The 5125-nt window shown below is 37.2% G+C and overlaps 1 pseudogene; it reads left to right on the forward strand.

Moving 5' to 3' along the window:
- The first annotated feature begins 2328 nt into the window (after window positions 1-2328).
- LOC111169407 (TIR domain-containing adapter molecule 2-like) lies at window positions 2329-3463 on the forward strand (annotated as a pseudogene).
- Window positions 3464-5125: the final 1662 nt, after the last annotated feature.

Here is a 5125-nt window from a genome sequence, read left to right on the forward strand (position 1 = left end):
CTCTGGACTTAACCATAAGCTCCAACCTGACCTACCACAGTACTCTGAATAGATTTCTGGATAGCAAGTATCTACTTTGCTTCTCACTACCATTGTTTCTTGTGTGTATCTTCCTCAGGAACTTTGTGGAGAGGAGAGCTATGCTCTAAGGTAGGAATTAGAGATTCCTTGGTCTTCTGAGCCCAACGTTATTAAATTCTACTGTTATTTCTAAAAATGTACATTCATAGAAAAAAAATCAACCTCGGGACTTTATTGTCTCAAATAAACCACATAGCTAACTTTATGTGCTGGCATCTGCTTTTGATGCTTTCATTTTCATTGAAGTATAGTTGATTTACAATATTAGTTTCAGGTGTATAAGATAGTGTTTCAATATTTTTATAGGTTGTACTCCATTTAGTTATTACAAAATAATGGTTATATTTCCCTGTACTGTACAATATATCCTTGTTCCTTATTTATTTTAAACATAGTAGTTTGTGTCTCCTAATCCCATACCCGTATCTCGCCACTCTTCCCTTTCCCTCTCCGCACTGCTAACCAATAGTATGTTCTTTATATCTGTGAGTCTGTTTTGTTAGATACATTTGTTTGTTTTATTTTTTAGATTCCACATATAAGTAATAACATAGAGAATCTTTCTTTTTCTGCCTTATTTCAGCAAGCATAATACGCCCTAGATCCATCTGCATTTTTGCAATGGACAGAATTTCATTCTGTTTTATGGCTGAGTAATGTTTCATTATATATATATATATATATATATATATATATATATATATATAATCTTCTTTATCCATTAGTCTGTTGATGGACACTTCGGTTGCTTCCATATCTTGGCTATTGTAAATACTGCTGCTATGAACATTGTGGTGCACGTATCTTTTTGAATTAGTGTTTTTGTTTTCTTCTGATGTATACCCAGCAGTGGAATTGCTGGATCATATGGTACTCTATTTTTAGTTTTTGATGATAGCCATTCTGATCAGTGTGAGGTAATATCTCATTGTTGTTTTGATTTGCATTTCTCTAATAATTAGTGATGTTGAGCAGCTTTTCATGTACCTGCATAGAGCAAGTGTTAATACATAAGCTGAATATTAATGAAGATAATTCAATAACCCTTAAAACAGACAGGAAGGAGCAACTTGCTGCAGAAAAAAGTGCGTTTTATACCTAGGCATTCTCAGTCCTCTCTCAAAGAAACATTTTAAAACAGCAACAATGGTTTTAGAAAGATCCATTGTCCATGAGAAATAGAAGGCTAACAAGTACCTCAACAATAAACAATAATCTTGGGGACTGATTTCATATCAAATGACTGACAGGATTCGGTCATATTTCTGTAATCCAGTACTAATTTTTCAATTGTAGTCATGAGATTAACTATAATATACAAATGGCTACTATAATTTTTTTAAGATGATGATGAGTTGTTTCCTTTATCATTCTGGAAGTAATACAGAATTCAATTGCTTTCAGACTCTAAAATTGAGATTGAACAAGAAGCTTGTTCAACTACTTTTCTCAGAAATATGTGGAAAGGAGAATGTTAGCTACTTTTCCGAGATGGTTTATGGAGAGACTAAGTGAACTCCACAATTAGCATCAGCTTCATAGTTATAGGACAATCTTACTTAGAAACAGATGCCCATGACTTATAAGTTTTACCGTGAGATACACACATAAACACACACATCCTTCACTCTCTGTTACTCTGTCCCTGTCCCTGTCTCTGTCTTTCTCATCCTCTTTCTCTCTCTCTCGGGTTCATCCTAAAACACACATACACACATAATATAACCATATGTAATTGCTGATATTTAACCATTTTTGACCTGAAAAATGACAATTTCGTATGGTTATACTGAATATAAGTATATATAAAATATTACATAATAAATAAGTATATATTACACAATATATATTTATATGTATGTGCATATATATTTTCCCCCAAAGAGTTATGCAATACCAGCTTCCATGAACATCAAACCACCAAACTTTGCCCATAGATCATAATTCAGCAATTATCACTAGTTGCATTCTCCTTTTCACTCAACACACACACATTCATACACAGCAACAGGGGAAATTCAAAAGCTTTCACTATCATTTCCACTTAGAGCTATGTCAAAGGTAGTTTCCTTTTTTTTTCCCCGCTGAGTAGCATATTATTATTGATAGCTAATAATATGGAAGTTAAAATTAATAAGACTGGTGGGGCCACCCCCACCCATGGCACCACAACCTGGGTCGCACCAGGCCCTCAGAGCCGTGGGCCAGCGAGGCCAGCCTCCAAGGGTTAAGTGTCAGTGAGTCTCCAAAATGAGGGGACTCAGCGGTCCCCAGACTTTCACGCAGGGATGGTAGGCATGGGTACGGGATTTGCAGCACACCATGGACTGCACACCTCTCCCTCTGGATGTCTGAGGGAAGTCACACAGCACTCTGTAGGAGAGGAAGACAAAAAATCACGGGGCCACGCCACCGCCCGCCTTCCAGGTGTCCTGCCTGAGTGCTTTTGTAGCACCTGTTATCCGGAATGGAGTACCAGTGCAATGAGTCCTAATTGTCTACCTATTCTGGCTTCACATCCTTAAATCCCAGAAGTCTTGTCTTGGTGCAGGAATGAAAATAAATGCTGGGAAATAAATAAAGCTTTCTTCTGACTTTGATATTTATGATGGGTATGGGGAAGCTCAAAACAGATCCCTGTTCTCTTTCTCTCTCTTAGGGTAAATGTCACAGTGTGGACACAAATCAAAGACATTATGAGTCAGATTCCAAGAAATCTGAAGAAATATCCCTGCGTGATGATGCTGAGCATAGCAATACAACAGAGATACATACAGTAGAGCAGGAGGGAGCTGAGGGAGTGGAAGATATGCCTGAAGTGGAAGCAGAAGAAGAGGTGTTCCCTCAAATTTGTGATATTGCTGAAGATGACATAGCCAAAGCTCTCAGAGTCCAGAATCTGCTGCAAAGTGACTTTGCATTCAAACCTGGAATAATTTTGCTGAGATGCAATGTGGCAAACAGCATTTACAGAATTCAGATGATGCTGTAAGGCATCTGCCTGGTCAATCTCATTATTGACTGAAAACTTTTAAAAAGATACCTGGTGTAAGTAAGTCCCAGTTCTATATGTCCCTAATGAAATCCATTGACAGACCGCACAAACAAAACTCTGTATTTGTTGTATATCTGTATATCCCCATGTGGCCCTTGAACAACCCCCTGCCCTGAGAAAGGACTCTCTTTGCTCTGTGAACCATCAATGCCCTAGAGAAAGAAAGTTATAGCTTTCCTACACAAGTAGAAAGAAATTTTCAGGAGTTTGTGTATAAGATACAACAAACTATATGGAAAGAGACAAGAAATATGGTACAAGGGCAATTTATTGCCTGAGATGAAACACACAACACACAGCTGGCTCTTGTTTGTAATCAAATGATATCTCTTCACTTGAGAGAGCAAATTTCTAGGAAAAAGTTTAAATAAAAGAAAACCTTACTCTACAGAAACCTATGGAGCACAAGAAAGATAAATTTCTCCAGGACAATCTATAGAATTGTGATACTTTTTGATATTTTGATAAAATTGAGATTGTCAGAGCTTCAAGAACTTTCCTCTTATAGTTTTCTTAGTTCATGAATATGACAGAGGATATTTTAAATTCATATTCTTTGTGCTGAACCTTGAATGAAAGATTATAAGATAGACATTTTTAAAATATGATAACACTTTCATTTTGTTCTCAAAGGACACACAGAAGAAAATGGCCCTGAGAGATCTGACCACCCTCCCTCTTGAGGTGCCTCTCCTGTATATTGTAATAAAGTTTCCCCGGTATTTTCACCCAGAAATACGGATAGTCAGAATAGAACATTTAGAATGGGGGTGCTGATAAATATGAAACCAAAAGTAGATGTGAAAATGGTAGGGCTTTTAAAAAGAATCCAATCAAATGTGTTTTCCTTTCTGCTTGAATTTGCATGTTTGGAAGCAATTCCTACCACTGATTAGGAGCGCATTTGATAGTGTTTTGGTTAGGGACTCCATGAGTGCTGTTGAGATGTTCCCTGGAGCCTGAAGATCTCCATGCCAGTCATCAACTGTAACTATGGCTTTATTTGAAGAGCTTCTGAAAGGTGTATGTGTCCTGGGCCTTTAAAATCTCTAAATATTAATTTAAATTCTCCTTTAAAATCAATAACCTCTATTATGGCAGCCTTTAAAAATTCTTCTCACACAAAACGCTCTATCCAGGAAATATTTCTCAGCTAGGTGATCAGAGTAGACTGACTGTGTGTGCGTGTGTGTGTGTGTGTGTATGTGTGTATGTGTGTTTATTTTTAGATTTGGAATAGAAGTAGGAGATGTGTTTTATTGCCACATCTTCTAGTGCCCCACACTCATAGCAAGCCAGAGGGGTCTCAAATAGTCCGACTCCTTTCCCTCACAACCATTCTGCCCCAGCTGAGAATGAGGGAGAACCATCATGTACAGAGCAGGGACAGGATGATATATTAAGCATGCCATGTTGTAATGAAAGCACCTGATGGGTGATCAGGAGACCTTGTTCTAGTCCAATTCCTGCCACTGAGGATGAATGTGACCATGGACAAGCAATTTACTCTCCTTTACTGTGTAATAAAAAGGATTGGATTGATGGATCTCTAAAGGCCTTTGTCTTCTTCCAGAATGTGAACAACTAGGAACCAGAAAATGGAACAAGGAAAAAAACAGAATTTTATAATGTGATATACATTATAATAGATGCAGGAAGGTATAAGCCTACAATGAAAAGATATTCTTATATGTTTACAGCATAATTGATTTCTAATACTGTCCATTATACTTTTATAGTCACAGGAAAGAATTACAATATATGCTTACTCAGATTTTTTAAAAATACATTTTTATAGGGACCCTTGAGCAAAGACATTCTGCCTAATTTTTCTTTTTCCTTATCTGCACTTCTCCATGTCCCCTCCTAACACTGGGGTCTCCTCACATCTTTCTGTAGTATACCTCTTCATACTCATGAACCAACATGTTTCCTGAGGAACTTCTTCCATAATCCTGCAAGTAAGTCAAACCTCCTCCTCTACTAGTA

Source organism: Delphinapterus leucas, chromosome X (assembly GCF_059928025.1).
Source record: "Delphinapterus leucas isolate spDelLeu-1000000601 "Yukka" chromosome X, BTC_Dleu_Yukka2, whole genome shotgun sequence".
Lineage (NCBI taxonomy): Eukaryota > Metazoa > Chordata > Mammalia > Artiodactyla > Monodontidae > Delphinapterus > Delphinapterus leucas.